The sequence below is a fragment of the Antechinus flavipes genome, chromosome 1, assembly GCF_016432865.1.
Source record: "Antechinus flavipes isolate AdamAnt ecotype Samford, QLD, Australia chromosome 1, AdamAnt_v2, whole genome shotgun sequence".
NCBI classification, from domain to species: Eukaryota; Metazoa; Chordata; class Mammalia; order Dasyuromorphia; family Dasyuridae; genus Antechinus; species Antechinus flavipes.
This window is the reverse complement of record NC_067398.1, coordinates 430,501,732-430,519,011: the sequence shown is the minus strand read 5'-3', so window position 1 is coordinate 430,519,011 and position 17,280 is coordinate 430,501,732.

The following is a 17,280-nucleotide window of genomic DNA, read 5'->3' as shown; positions in this document are numbered from 1 at the left end:
CATGAGTAAATTCTACCAAATATTTAAAGAACAATTAATTTCAATACTATGTAAACAATTTGGGAAAATAAAGAAAGAATACTACCGAATTCCTTCTATGACACAAATATGGCAAGGATACCGAAATCAGGAAGAGCCAAACAGAGAAAGAAAATTACATTCCAATCTTCCTAATGAATATTGATGTAAAAAATTTAAATAAACTAAGAGATTACAGCATTTATCAGCAGTATAATGCACTGTGACCAAATAGAATTCATACCAGGAATGCAGGGCTAATTCAACATCAGGAAAATGTTATCATAAGCAACAATATCAATAACATAAGCAACCATTATCAACAGAAATCATATGATAATCTCAATAGATGCAAAAAAAGCTTTTGACGAAGTACAGCACCCATTCCTATTAAAAACAGTAGAGAGTATAGGGATAAAGGAAACTTTTCTTAAAATAATAAGTAGTGTCTATTTAAAACTTACAGCAAGCATTATTTGTAATGAAAGAAGCTGGACACATTCCCAATAAGACAAAGGATGAAACAAGGTGCCCATTATCATCACTATTATTAAACATTGAACTAGAAATGTTGGCTTTAGCAATAAGAAGAGAAAAAGAAATTAAAGGAATTAGAATAGGCAACAAGGAAATAAAAGTTTCACTCTTTGCAGATGATATGATGATATCCTTAGAGAATCCTAGAAAATCATCCAAATACCTACTGGAAACAATTCACAATTTTAGCAAATTTGCAGGATATTAAAAAAAAAACCCACACAGATCATCAGCATTTCTATATATTACTGGCAAAGTCCATTAATAAGAGATAGAAAGGAATTTCTTTTTAAATTACTGTAGACAAAATAAAATACTTAGGTCTTCCTGCCAAGACAAACCCAAGAACTATTGTACACAATTACAAAAGACTCACACAAATAAAATCAGATCTAAACAATTTGAAAAATATCATTTGTTCCTGATTAGGTCAAGTTAATATAATAAAAATGACATCTTTGCCTAAATTGATCTATTTGATCAGGGCCATACCAACCAAACTACCAAAATATTATTTTATAGACCAAGAAAAAAAATAACAAAATTTGTCTGGAAGAGTAAAAGGTCAAGAATATCAAGAGAATCAATGAAACAAAGAAACAAACAAACAAACAAAAAATACAAAGGATGGTGGCTTAGCAAAACCAAACCTAAAACTATATTATAAAGCAGCAGTAATTGAAACCATTTCTTAGTGACTAAGAAATAGAGTGGTCAATCAGTGAAATAGATTAGATATACATGACATAATAATCAAGGCTGTAGCAATCTTGTATTTGATAAACCTCCAAACTCCAGTTTCTGGAATAAGAACTCACTATTTGACAAAAACTGCTTGAAAAACTGGAAAATAATGGCAGAAATTCAGCATAAACATACATCTCATTCCCCACACCAAAATAAAGTCAAAATGGATTCACAATTTGGGCATAAAGGGAGAAGGTACGCGCGCCCTCCCCTCCCCCAAGATGCGGTACGCAAGAGACGGAGCGCGCGAAGCGCGCGCACTGCCCCTCTCTCCACGCATCAACAGTAGGGAGGGATATAGAGAAAGAAGTGGAAAAGGTGAAGCTGGCTAACCGTGAATGAGAGGAAATGGTGCTGGGCTAAGAGGGGAAAAAGAAATAGAGGGGGCACTGCTCCAGCCTTAAAGGAAATGTGCTAAGAAGGGAGAAGTGGGTGACGCACACCGCCCCCTCTCCCTTCTTTGCACCTGCTGTAGGGACGGATGAAGATTTAAGGTGGAAAAGTGCTGGGGGAAGAGCGAGGGAGAGCGAAGGAAAAAAAGGAAAGCAAGCATAAAGGAAAGAGAAAAAAAAAGTTAGTGGGTGGGGGTGCGGGCACGCGATAGCGCGCACACTTCCATCCACATCCCGCAGGCCCCGTGCCCCTATTCTCGTGGTCCCGAACATCAGTATGATGGGGGACGGGAAAATACTTAAGAACAAAAAATATAGGGCGTGTGCATGCGATTAAGTGACTTGCCCAGGGTCACACAGCTAGGAAGCATTTGAAGCCAGGTCCTCCGGACTTCAGGATTGTGCTCTATCCACTGAGCCACCTAGCTTCCCCCTATGCTATGTTCTCTTGTTTCTGCTCATTCCATTCCATTATTTCTGAAAAGAATAAGAGACCCTAAATATAATTCCAGTCCCAATGCCTGTTGTTATAGAATTCTCTTCTCATTGGTGGAAATGAAACTCCGTCCCCTACAAAGGATGGACAGAATTGGGAGAGTATAAAAAGGCAAACCCTATAATCATACATTGTGGTTTTATTGACTGGGATAGGAACTATGTAGAAAAGAAATTGTGCTTTGAATTTCCCAACAAGCAGAGGTAACTGGCAAGAATCCTGTAAAAGAATCCCATAAAAGTAAGTAGATATTGAAATCAAATCAAGTCTAAAATTCTCTCACCCAAGATGGTAGGCAAGGAATTAAGGTTGCAAATGTGTAAGAAATGTTTGTCATAAATTCACAAATTAATAAGTCATCAGCTACTTCAAGTCTGAGCTTCTGGGAGAGTTTGTTGCTAAAAACATTGGGCAGGTCCTCATCTTGGGCCTGCCAGCAATTTAGTTAGTACCATGTAAGTGGCACACAGAGTTTCTGTTTTCGTTCATTTTTAGATCTTGGGTAATGATACACAGTGTTAATTGTATTGTAACGCAATTCTTTAGAGTGACCCATTTAATAACACTAGAAGAACTTGTTCTCTGTCTGGGCTTCTTTGCCTAGAGTCAATCCCTAAATCAAGGGAATTCTGAAATCCCAGAAGAAAATAAACATTTCCTAAAATGTGTTTTTCTTCAATCATGCTTTTTTAATGCCACAATACCTTATTGGACATTTGTTGTAGGACTGTGCTCTCTGAAGGACAACTGTCACAATTTTATCTAGTCAACTAACATTGCCCACCAAGAAGTGAATCAAAAGGCACCTGAGAAGGCTTATTCTCTCATTGACTTCAGCCATGTAGCCTCTCAATTCCTTTCATTTTAAATACTTCATTAAAACACCTGACTCTTTTAACTCCTTTTGGAATTTGACTTCTTGAAACCAACTCTTTCCCCTTGCAAATTCTAACTTTCATTCTTTCTATTTGATATGTAAATATCTAATAAAACTCTAAACCTGAAATTCTGGGACCTCAGATGCTTGGATCTGCTGCATACCACCTATGTGACCTGGGGCAATTTTCTGGACTTTCTGGACTTCAATTTTCTCCTTCTCAAATAAGGGAACTGGACTAGATTATCTCTAGGATCCTTTCTAGTGCTATGCTATCATTTCCCATTATGCCAACAAAAATGTTCTTATGATAACATATTTACAGAGGATTTTATACAGAGGATTTTAAGGTTTACAAAAGCACTTACGCACATTAGCTCATTTGAATGAATCACTACATTTTTCCAGATGAAGATGTTTGTTGATGATGACTTCTGGTCAACATATTTTAACATAAAACAATTAAGACAAAATGGATTTGTTTTCAAAACACAAATCATACATAAAAATTTAAAAACGGATGAAAATATATTGTATGTATGAACATATATGTTATGGATATAGAAGCATAGAGCAACAGATAGAGAACTGGCTTCAAGTCTCATCTCTGACACATACTATTTATGTGAATGTGCTTATGTGAGTCACTTAACTTCTCAGCGACATAAGAAATTCTCTAAAATCATAAGAGTGGACTTCCATTGGTAGAGGGAATCATTATCTGAGTTACCTATACCAACAAAAACACACAGATACAGTCTTTATTCTGTCTCTTTTCTTGTCTCCCTTTTCCCCATTCCTCCTTCCTCTTCCTTTCTCTCTCCTCCCTCTTCCCTCTCTGCCTCCCTCTTTCCATCCCCTCTTCTCTCCTCCCGCCTCTTTTTCTCTTTCTCTCTCTATATAATCTATGTATATGTGTACATATGATACAGGTAGATTATTTTTGTGTATGTATGCAATGAAAAAAAGTCTGGTCGAACTGATTCTGCCAGGTCAATATTCTTCCATTAGCTTTTGTGGTGCATTAATCTATTTCAACATAAAGAATAGTAATCCACACATTTGGTGATACTTTAAGATCCTAAATACTTTCCTCCCAGATACCCTGGGAAATAATTCAGTTCAAATCCATTCAAGAAGCATTTATTTAGTGACTACTATGTTCTAGGCACTATGCTAGGTGAGGAGAAGATAAAATGGTTAATTCAAAGAGAGAGAGAGAGAGAGAGAGAGAGAGAGAGAGAGAGAGAGAGAGAGGGTGTCCCATCCTCAAGGTGTTTACAAGACACTAAACTATAAAGCTGTTGAGTGAGAAAGATTAATTAGTTAAATGTACTGTAAAACAGCTTGTGTATAAAATATTGGTGTCAGAAAAGATCCCAGAATTATGTCAACTATAACTTTTGCTATTAATTAAAATTTATGGTTAATTAAATATCTGAACCATGTTAAATATTTCAACATCATCAGTCTACCCAGAAATGATATTGAAAAGACACAGAAGGACAAAGAGACTTAACTGAGTTTCATTGGAGAAATGATGGACAGAAACAGCTACACCCAAAGAAGGAATACTGGGAAATGAATGTGAACTATTTGCATTTTTGATTTTCTTCCCGAGTTATTTTTACCTTCTGAATCCAATTCTCCCTGTGCAACAAGAGAACTGTTCGGTTCTGCAAATATGTATTGTATCTAGGATATACTGCAACATATTTAACATATATAGGACTGCTTGCCATCCTGGGGGGGGGGAGGAGGGAGGGAGGGGAAAAAACGAAACATAAGTGATTGCAAGGGATAATGTCGTGTAAAAATTATCCTGGCATGGATTCTGTCAATACAAAGTTATTATTAAATAAAATAAAATTTAAAAAAAAAGAAAAAGAAAAAGAAAAGACACAGAAGAATTGATAACTCCAAAAGGATAGTATACCAATTATTTTGGTTAAAAATTAAACTAGTTAAAATATTTCACTCCTATTATACATGCAGATATTTGATAAAATCCTGTATGACAGTAATTTTTCACCAGGCTTTTTAGGGATTTGACAGAACTAAATATCCTTCTGAAAGTACATAACATTCTTAGAGAGATTTTAGCTCAAGTCCTTATTTATGGTAGATAAGCTTTTAAAATAGCTGATATCCAAAGAGTCAGTAAACCAAACTTCCTCCATGACCATTGAGTTCTTTGATGATCCATTAATATATCACTCCCCTCAAACTATCATTCCCTGACAGTAAACAATGAAGAACAGGACTCTACAATTGAAATGATAAGATAATCCTATGATTCACCAATGTCTAAATTTCTGACTGGGCTAGATACATGAACCTCACACTCCAAAGAATCATAGGTGAGTCCTCTACTGTAGCCATATTGGTATCTTATAGATTTAACATACTATGATTGAAGTCCAGGTTCAATGTCAGCATAATAGTGAAGATCATCAGCAATGGATAGGACACATCTGCTGGTTCATACAGTCCCTAACTGGGAGTGAATAGGTTATTATCAGTTTCTTGAGAGGTGGAAATGCCCAATCTACAAAAATCATCTCCCTACATTTTCCTATACAAGAATACTTATCAAAATCAGCTGAATATTTCCTGGTCTCTACTCACATGGCAGTCAAATGATAAGACCAGGTGTGAAGTGGAAAAGTCCCGGGCATGCTGGAATGTGCTCTCTGGAATTTCACAGCTTGAATTCTCTTCTTTCTTATCTCTATCTTCTGGATTTCTTCAAGTCCCAGATAAAATCCTAATCCCCTTTAATAATAGTGCCTTTCTGGGGCAGCTAGGTAGTTCAGTGGGTAGAGCACCAACTCTGAAGTCAGGAGGAACTGAGTTCAAATCTGGCCTCAGACAGTTAACACTTCTTAGCTGTGGGACTCTGGGCAAGTCAGTTAATCCCAATTGCTTCAGCAAAAGAAAAAAAGAAAAAAAAAGTATCTTTCTTCTGTTATTGCCAATTTATTCTGTATATATGTTTATACATAGTTGTTATCATGTTGTCATTTCTCCCACCCATTATACCATTTTCTCATTGAAAGCAGAAATTGCCTTTGACCTTCTTTGTATTTCCAGTGTTTAGTACAGTGCCTGGAATATAATAATCATTTAATAAATGCTTATGAACTACATATTTGCTACCTGTTCAATCTCAGTGACAGATGTACTGACATCTTATTTCAAATAGTCAGGCTTTTAATAAAGTTTAAAAATATGCAAATAATAAATGCATAAAAGGAAGAATTCTAAATTAAATCACTTTTCTATGTTACAAATTAGATGATATAAAGATCTATTAATACTATCTGACTTAATATACACAAATATATATATATAAATTTCAAAAGGCATAAAAATCTATATGTAACACATATTTTAAACTATTTCAAAGTATTATTGCTAGTATTGCTAAGTACAATTCTATTAACAATATAATTGGGGGAGGGAGGAACCATCTTTCCATGAATTTTAAATAGTACCATGCACCAAGCGTGGTCCTTAACAAACCCTTGAATAGACCAAGTTAAAGATGGGAATTATAATAAAAATAGATCTGTAAGTAAGACTATATAGCATATTAGTTACTTGAATTTTAAGTCGGAGTGTTCTCACCACTGGTTTTGATACTTTAGTGAAAACATTTTAATTTTAAAATAAATAGATACAAAGCAATTGTAGGGAGAAAAGAATCATAAACCAATAAAAAGAAGATTATTTTGCAATGCTGGAGAAATGAGGAATTCCTAGCCTAGCCAAATTGTTTTATGTTGTATCTATATGTACATCTCAGCTTTTGTATTTATTTATTTTGCCTGAGCAGGCATTTCAAATTAAAATGATCCCTCGAGGAACAAGCTAGGCCATTATGCGTCTACTAATACAATTGAAGGTGTAGGAAAGCATCTGTAGACAGGTGGAATGGACAGATGGAGAACAAGTTTATACTTGTTCAGAGAAAAGAAAGTCAAGAAAAATGGGTAATTTTCATATTCAACAAAGGGAGGCTTTTTGCACCTTCTATACATTTTTTTAGGTTCCATAGTCATTCTATGTATGTTGTAGCAAAAAACATTACAGTAAAGAGATTCTTTGCCCCATTACTACCCAGAAAAAAGATATCAAAAAAAATGTTGCATTGCAACATTTAGCCCATATCATTCAGTGGTTGGAGGTCATTTTTCCTGGTTCTTACATCTGAATGATAGGGATATGTTACAACATGGCTTATCATGACTAATTAACATCATTTGTCCTCTTAATCCACAATTATCAATGTAATCCATAAGTATCAATGTAATTAAATGAACTATTTAATATTTTTCCTGTTGTAACTCATTTTTTATAACCAAATAAATTGAGATTGAGAAATAAAGAAGAATCTTCAAGGCATTGCCTATGGTGGTGAAATATGTCTGTCATCAAAATAAATTCATGGACATCCCCAAGTATCCTTCTATGCAAATTTAATATTCAGTAAAACTCACAAAACAAAGTAACACCTATTTGGAGAACATCATAAAAGTTAGGTACAGGAATATTAATTAGACCTTATCAAAAGCAAATGCTGAAATCATGAATATATATGCATAGGCTGAGATAGATAGAACATGCCATTAAATTTAGCCCACATTTAGCTTGATGTAAATTTTTTTCTATTTTCCTATACAAATACTTTATCCATTTAGATAAAATATTCAAAATAAAGTAAAATATTATCATTGATGGAATACTTCCTTTTTGTATGTTTATTCAGCCGAAACTCAAATCTAATTATTAACAATAGTATAATCTATAGTACTTGAACTGACAAGCAGACTCATGACACAATTTAAGTCAGTGCCAGAGAAAACCATGCAGATTGGCTCCTTGGCACAAAGAAAATATTTAGAGAATGCCTGAAGCTAGACTTATGAATCTACAATCAAAATACAATCCTTTCACACTTCCTCTTAGCCCACAAGCATATCTAAAAAGATTCTGTCTCTTGGCACCTACTATCCAGATTAATATGTACAATTTAACCTTAGTCATAATGGAGTATGTAAGACAGGTATAGTATTATAATACAAGGGGAAAATTGTGATGTACTTATTGAATAATAATAATAATAATGTCACAATCCTACTCCACATGGGAATCTGATAACCAATTCCAAAAGTGTCTTGGTATATAAGCATCTAGTTGTTAGTGGATAGAGCACTGGGCCGCGAGGTAGGAAAACAAATTCAATTCCAGCTTCAAAGATGTGTAATCCTAAGCAAGTCACTTAACCTCTGTTTGCCTCAGTTTCCTCATCTGTAAAAAGGGGATAATGTTAACATCTACCTTCAGAGCTATGAAGATCAAAAGAGATCATAATTGTAAAACATTTAGCATAGTGCCTGGCATAGAGTAAGAACTATATAGATGTTAGCTATTATTATTATTGGCATCCTGTACAATGTTGCTAAATCAAATTACAGAACTACAAAATTTAAAAGCTGGAAAAGACTTGTGACTGTCATTATCAACAAAATCAACAAACGTTTATTCAGCACATATTATGTGTCAGACATCCCTTTTCTCAACGGGGAGGGAGATAGGAAAAACTTCTTACAGACAGTAAGATCTGAGTCACCTTAAAGGAAGCCAGGGAAGCCAGAAAATATGGATGAGGAAAGGGAGCTTTCCAGGAATAGGGGACCAGTCAGTGAAAAGGCATGGAGTCAAGAGATAGGGTATTATGTTGTAGTGTGTCTTAATGCATAGGAATGTAAAAGTGGAAGAAACTGGAAAGGTAAATAGGCACCAAATCATGAAGACTTTAAAAGATAAACAGAAGATTTAATTCTGGATGTAAGAAAGCAAATGGAGATTGTCGAGTATGCATTATCAGACATATACTTTGAAAAGATCATGGTGGCAGCTAAGTAAAGATTGTAGTGAAATGGAGAAAGATTTGAAGCAGAAGGTCAACCAGTGAATTGTTGCAATAGTTCAGTGGTAAAGTTCACAAGTGAAAAATGAGTCCTGTTTTAGACATGTTAGGTAAATTAATCAATCAATAACTATGCATTAATCTCCATGCCAAGTGTTGGGCATTCTGAGATGTTTTGGGGACATTACATTCAAGATATTTAATTGGCTACAGAAAATGCAAGAATGGAAGTCAGAAAAGAGATTGGAGAAATAGATATAAGAATAATCTGCACAGAGGTGATAACTGAATCTATAGGAATTCATGAGCTCCCCAAGCAAGATAACACAGAAGAAGAAAAGAAGGGAAACAAAGACCAATTCTTAGAAGATATCCAAGTTAGTTGGCATGACTTGGATGAAGATCCAGAACTGGACACCGAGAATAATTAATCAAAAGGTAAGAGGAGATCCAGGAAAGAGAAATGTCATAAAAGTCTAGAGAGGAAAAAGTATCCAGAAGAAAGGGTTATCAAAAGAATAAAAGTAGAAATGTCCAGAAGGATGAAGATTAAGGAAAGACCATTGTTAATTTTGGAGAGATCACTTTTGATTGACTGGTGAGGTCAAAAGCTAGATTGCAGAGGGTTTAGGAGAGAAAAAATAGAGGGAAAATGAAAGAACTGATTGTAGATGAGTTCCTCAATGAATTTAGTCATAAAAGAGGGGAAAGACAAAGAACATTTAGCCCAAGACATAAATGAAAGGAATCCCCTCTATAATATTCTTTCACTACTTTCACAAGCCAAATTCAGTGATAACATTACCCACCTACAGGAGGCTATCTTTTTATTAGGTCAAATATCTATGATCAGATATTTGTTGCTGAGAAAAGTATGTAATTTTCTGACTCTGCCTTTGATAATTGGAAGAATTTATCAGTAAAACTGCAATTCCCAGAAGCCCATGTTCCATCATGAATCCAGAAAAAATCCCAGGTTGCCTATCCTATGCTCCTTCATATTCTAGTGTTCTTGTCCTTGAAAAGAAAAGGTTAGCCATATTACAAAATTCTTATCCTTTTCTACCTTAGATTTTCTGAGGTTGACTTTCAAAAATTAGGCATCATTCTGAAGCAAATTTCAAGGAGAGTGGAATTTATCTATCACCAGTGTTTAGTAAAGAATAAACCCTATTGAAAATTATTTTTATGAGGTAATTCAGGCAATTATCCAAATTCACAGTCAGTAAATAGCTGTAATAAGAATGGAGAATTCTAATATAAGATTGCATGCCTTTTGTACTATAGCAAAAAGTTCTTTAAATATTAGCACCCTATGTGAGAATTAAAGGTAGGAAATAGGTATCAATTAAATTCGAGAAAAGAAGTATTTATTAAGTAGGTATTTTGTGCAAGGCATTATACTATGTCTTGGGGATACAAAAGGTGATAAAGAAATATTCTCTGCCTTAGGAGAGTACTACATATCTACATATTATACACACACACACACACACACATACATACATATATAAAGAGCAAACATATACAAAGTGACTTTGGTGGGGGGAAGAGGAATATGCAAAAAGATCAGGAAATATGTTACTTAATTATACAAGTAAAGTCTTGAAAGAGGTGACAAATTCCAACAGCTGGAAATCCAAGAGCTAGAGATAAGAGGAAAGTTCTGGGCTGGGAATTACACAAAGGTGTCAAGAAAGGAAATAGATTCACTCATACCTCAAGAGTTCATTTTGGCTAGAACATAGAATGGGAAGTAGTGTGAAATACATCTAGGAAACTAAGCTGATGCCAAATTGTCAAGATTTTAAATGCCAAAATGAATATAGAAAGGACTTTGAGTTTCCTTCTAGAGGCAAGAGACAGCTACTAAAGCTATTAGTTTCCTTAAATGGACTGAGGCCCTTGTTGATTCTTTCAAAAAAGTTATTAAGCATGTAAAATGAGAAATATTGTGTTCTAGGCATTGATTGATGTATAAAGATAAATCAGAAGGGAGTAGATGCCCTTTTGATCTTTTGATCTTTTGAGGTTCAAATTAAATAAAATAAACAATCAGGAAGAGTAATTCAAATAAAATTCAAAGGTGAGAGGAATTTGGGGAGTCTAGAGGAGGAAACTGAGGCTCATAAAGGTAAAGTTCTGTACCCATGGTCACACACGTAGAAAGTAATTAGCAGAACCAGGATTCAAACTCAATTTTTAAAAAAAATCCATTTCTTCCCACTCTATTCCCAGGCCTCTCATTTCTTTTCTATTCCCTAAATTCTCATACTGTAAGGAAGAAAGACAATAGCTTGACTCTTAAAGTGATTCTCCACTAAAACTACTTGATTACAAGTTGCTGATGATGGAAAAAGGAGACTTACCTAGGTAAAATTTTTCTAATTCTAATTCTAACTTAGAATTAGCTTCTGGACAATCTCTTCATGTTATAGAAAAAATCCTTAAGATGCCTATTAATAGTTCCAATCTATTTCTTATGCTTTGCATACCATTTTGACTTTGATTTTATTGGAAAAGTAGGTAATATATGTTGGTTTTCAACAACCTGATATCCATAAGGGTACATATATGCATGCACACATGCTTATATACATATACGCATGTGTGTCTACATATATGTGGAATATCAGACTCTGGGCATGTTCTGGACACTACTGGAAACTCCTGGGCTAATTATTTAAGCATGTGGAATTATTCTGTTTCTTAAAGAACAAATTAATTTGTGCTACTGTTGTTTGATGTATAGATTAAGATAGGAAACAGTAGCTAGGGAGGTTGGGTAGCATAGTGATGCTAAGCCAGATATAGAAAAAATGTTTATGGAAATATGTGGACAGTATAAGCCCGTGGGAAAGTTGTGTGTATTTTTTTTGAACTATATGAACTGTGCAGGGGAAAAAATGAGCAAAGATACATATCATTTCTCTCTGGGCTACTTGCTCAACTCTCACTGCATTGGCAAGGGGAGACTTCTCTAAAGATTCTATGGATAACCCTGAATGGCTTCTAAGACCCCTCTCTATCCAGTATATTCTCTGATATCAATCAACCAATAATTTATTAGCTTTTAGAAGAGGGCATTTACTGAGATAGTATTACAAGGAAAGTAGTAAGGAAACATTTCTACCCCAAGGACATAATTTCCCACACATACAGACACACACATGTCTAATATAATAATATTAAAGATGTCTCCCTAAAAATAAAATTGCTCAAGAAGGAATACACTATTGTTGCTTGGAGGAAATGGCAGAGAAATTATATATTGTTGAGCAGAGATTTCATTTCTTCAGAACCTCTCAGCCCTCTAAACTTCAGAGATAAACTAGGGCTTAGGAACAACAGCAGACTTTCTCAAGTCTAGCATCATTATTTTTACAACCATTCTATCCTGAATTAGAAACACTAATACTCTAACTTATCTAAATAGTTTTGGATGGGAATAGTAGGGGTGTTTTCTTTAGTACCTTCCCAGAAATATTATGGAATTAAGTTACAAAATAATAGTACTCTCAGTGTTATAAGTTAATTTACCTGCAACCATAATCTAAGTTACGCAGTATAAGTAGATAGAATAAGCATATCTTCATTTTATATGAAAGAGCTGAAATTGCCCTTGGTCACATGTAGTTATCTGGACTTTGAACTCACATCTTCCTACACCAATTAAGTGCTTTCTCAACTCAGTTCATTATTTCTCTTAACTTCAGCATATTGACATTATCAGATCCATATTATACCATGTAAGATATAAAAGTAAATAATTAAAAACTCACATTTGAAGAGAATGGGAAAGGATATGTATACTTCAAAGGGGATTCTCTCTGTTTCAGTCTCCACTTGTCTGTCTCTTATTCTCCCTCTCTTTTTTTCTCTTCTCTTCTCCCTCTGCCTCTATTCTCTCCTTCTTTTCTTGTTCTTGATTCTGCTTTTCTGCAGAAAACATTTTAGTGAGGGTGATTAGGGACTGTCAGGTGTACATAAAGTATATTTGCTGGTCAGGAGGCAGCGATTGCTACATATTAAGCAGACAGCATCTATGGATGAAGGCAACACAATATGATGATTCTTTATTATTTTACATGGCTTAGGTACTTGATCTGAGTATAAGAAACACTAAAAACTGACATGATTCACCAACTGGAACAGCATGTTATGTGGATTGCAATGGCAAATCACAAATTGTCTTATAATAAAAAGACATTTCAATTAAATGACCTGTACTTTTATTCTGCTTACAAAATATAAAAATTTTATGAGTTCAAGGCGTTGGTAATTTGATCTCTCAAAGCAAGTAATTATTTGTCAGAGAGAGGAAAAAAAAAAAAACATTTTGTAAACTTGGAGTTCCCAAGGTATAAGAAGCACAAACCTGTTTACTTCTACCATAAGTTTTCATATACACCCCCTGGGGTTAGGTGGGGCATTTAACCACTAGTAATTCACCCTGTTTAATCCTTATAATTGAAAAGGATCAGGGACCAAATTTCCAGTAGCATCCTCTAGTGGCTGAATATATACTTTTACCCCCACTGTATGAGTGAGAAAATCAAAGCATTTTCTAGTCTTTCTTTCTAATTCTCATTCCCCCCTTTAACATTCCACACACTCCACATTCAAGTCAAGCTTGATATCAGCATTCCATCCTTTCACTATAATGCTTTTATATTGGTTGTTTCTCTATGCCAAAAATAGAAGTCTTCTCACTTTGACTTCTTAAAATCCTTAATTTCTTTCAAAGCTCAATTCATGTACCACTTAAAACACAAAGCTTTTCTGTATACACTCTTGCTTAATTAAACAAGTGTACAACTCTCCATGACCCTGTTTGGATTTTCTAGGCAAAGTTACTGAAGAGTTTGCATTTGGATTTTAATTTGGGCCTTCTTGAGTTCAGGCCCAGGACTTTAATTCTGTGAAGCCTAGTTGCCTTCTTTATATTTATTTTTTTCATTTCCTTAGTACTTTCTCCATTAGTTTATCATGTATTGCTTCTCATTAGGTGTATTGGATGCCTTAAAGCAGTAAAAGGTTTTCATTTCATCTTTGTATTCCCTGAGTTTAATACAGATTAGGCCTAACAAAGCTAATACAACTTCAAAATAAAATTAACAAATCTTTGATAGAAGTGAATTGATTTGGCCAGGATTACACCCAGTCAGTAACCAGAATTTATTAATCATTGACTATTGCCAGGCACTGTGTTAGGTTTATATATTGGTTTCAAATCTATATCTGGTGACTATAATACGGTGACTTTCTACCCCACCAAAATTTGCTAGAAGTGGCATTTTAGTCACAAAGGAAGGAAAGTATCCAGTAGGCAGAGAGGAAAGATGCTTATAGGACTAAGCTACTCCAAGGTTTCATTTAGAAAATTGTTGCATTGATATTCCACAAGTAAAGAACATCTCCCTATTTCCAGGATAGGATCATGCCAACTTTGTCTAACAGTTTCAGCAGTTCTTAAGAGTGTCCTTGTTCTTTTTGTTTTTGTTTTTCTATCTTTGTCATATCACCTGGTTCCATGTTAATTTTTTTGGCAGCATGTTTTTCCTTAATCTAGCTGTCCAATAATTTTTTTTCCCTGCTTTTGTTCTATGTGTCATGAGCATGTTCAAGCTATCGTTCACTCCTGAAGTTCTTTCCAAGACTGAGGAAACAGGTGATTTCTCTTAGATCTACACAGTTTCTTGCCATAATAATAGTGATGCTACAACAATGAGCTGATACTATTTTTTTACTAGTATCTCTTAGCAAAGATTCACAATGCCCATCACTTTTAAATCTAACCAAGCTATTATTCTTTCTTTTCCTATTACATTTGTTCTTTTACTATTCAAATACCTGAATTTTATGGTGAAAATAATATAATCCAACAATTATTAAGCAATAAGAACTAGGTATTCAAAAACAAAATAAATAAAAGTCCTTATTTTTAAGACATTTATGTTATGCTGGAAAGACATCCTACATAAGCAAGCATATAGGCATCATAGATATAAATATAAATAGATATAAGTATAAGTTGATATAATAAACTTATAAAATAGCTATAAATACATACACATATACACATACTGTTAGGTTTTAAAGGAAATGTTATTAATACCTTTTGTTTTTAGATAACACTTATTTCCATATATTCCTTGCCTCCTGCATCTCTTTCCACCTCATTTATAAGCTTTTCATTATAACAAAGAAAAATGCAGTTAAGCAAACTTATTAAAGGCCTTTGCAATGTTCCAAATGCCACAATTCCCCATTTCTCCATTGTAAAGAAAACACAAAGTACATTTCTTTGTTTATATTCTAAGATCAGATTGATATTTATGATAACATACCTGGCTTCATTTTGTTGTTCTTTTCATTTACCTTATCATAATCATATGTGTATTATTATTCCGGTTTTGTATCAGTGCATGTGTCTTCCTATGTTTTCCAAATTCTTCACATTTATTCTTTCCTATACTACAGCAATATATACGTTTTATACTAAATTTCCTTCACCATTTCCTAATCATGGTCACACACTTTGATTATATCTCTTTGCTACTGCAAGTCCTGTTCTGAATATTTTAGTATATATGGGACCTTTCTTTTTTTCTTTGACTTTTCTGGGGTAGATTTCCAGAAAGAAAATACCTGGATCAAAGGATATGAATAGCTTAGTAATTTTTCCTATTTAAATTCTAATTGTTAGGTGTCTTTTCCAGAAACCAAGATGGTAAAGTAAGCAATAAATCACTATAACTATTCCCTTTTCCCCTCCAAACTACCATAAAATAGAACCCTCAAACAAATCATGAGAGTGCATGGGTTTCAAGGCAACATCAGTGCAATACCAGATAAACAGCCAGGGCCTATAGCCATTGATACAAGAAGCCTGAGATACTACTTTCACTGTAGGAGAAGAGCTAATTTAAAAGGGAAAAGGCACCCAAAAAGATGACCAAAAAACAACAAAACAAAGAATTTTACCATAGAAAGTTAGTATGGTGACAAGAAAGACCAAACTCAGAGGAGGACAACAATATCAAAATATCTATGGGCAAAGGCCCAAAGGAAAACAAGAAATGACCTCAAGCTCAGAAAGAATTCATGAAAGAGCTCAAAAAGAAATTTAAAAATCATATAAGACAGGTAGAAGAAAAATGGGAAAAGAAATGAGAGAGACGCAAGAGAATTATGAAAAATAATCATTAGCTTGTATTAGCATAATTGACTATATCAATAACCAAACAAACAAAAACCATATGATCATCTCAATAGATGCAGAAAACGCATTTGATAAAATCCAACATCCATTCCTAATAAAAACACTTGAGAGCATAGGAATAAACGGACTTTTCCTTAAAATAGTCAGGAGCATATATTTAAAACCATCAGTAAGCATCATATGCAATGGGGAAAAACTGGAACCTTTCCCAGTAAGATCTGGAGTGAAGCAAGGTTGCCTGCTATCACCATTATTATTTAATATCGTATTAGAAACACTAGCCTCGGCAATAAGAGTCGAAAAAGATATTAAAGGAATTAGAGTAGGCAATGAGGAAACCAAATTATCACTCTTTGCAGATGATATGATGGTATACCTAGAGAACCCCAGAGATTCTACTAAAAAGCTAGAATTAGAAATAATTCATAATTTTAGCAAAGTAACTGGCTACAAAATAAATCCTCATAAATCCTCAGCATTTTTATACATCACCAACAAAACCCAACAGCAAGAGATACAAAGAGAAATTCCATTCAGAATAACTGTTGATACCATAAAATATTTGGGAATCTATCTACCAAAGGAAAGTCAGGAATTATATGAGTAAAATTATAAAAAAGTCTCCACACAAATAAAGTCAGACTTAAATAATTGGAAAAATATTAAGTGCTCTTGGATCGGCCGAGCAAACATAATAAAGATGACAATACTCCCTAAACTAATCTATTTATTTAGTGCTATACCAATCAGACTTCCAAGAAAATATTTTAATGATCTAGAAAAAATAACAACAAAATTCGAACAATAAAAAGTCGAGAATCTCAAGGGAATTAATGAAAAAAAAATCAAATGAAGGTGGCCTAGCTGTACCTGATCTAAAATTATATTATAAAGCAGCAGTCACCAAAACCATTTGGTATTGGCTAAGAAATAGATTAGTGGATCAGTGGAAAAGGTTAGGTTCACAAGACAGAATAGTCAACTATAGCAATCTAGTGTTTGACAAACCCAAAGCCCCTAACTTCTGGGAAAAGAATTCATTATTTGATAAAA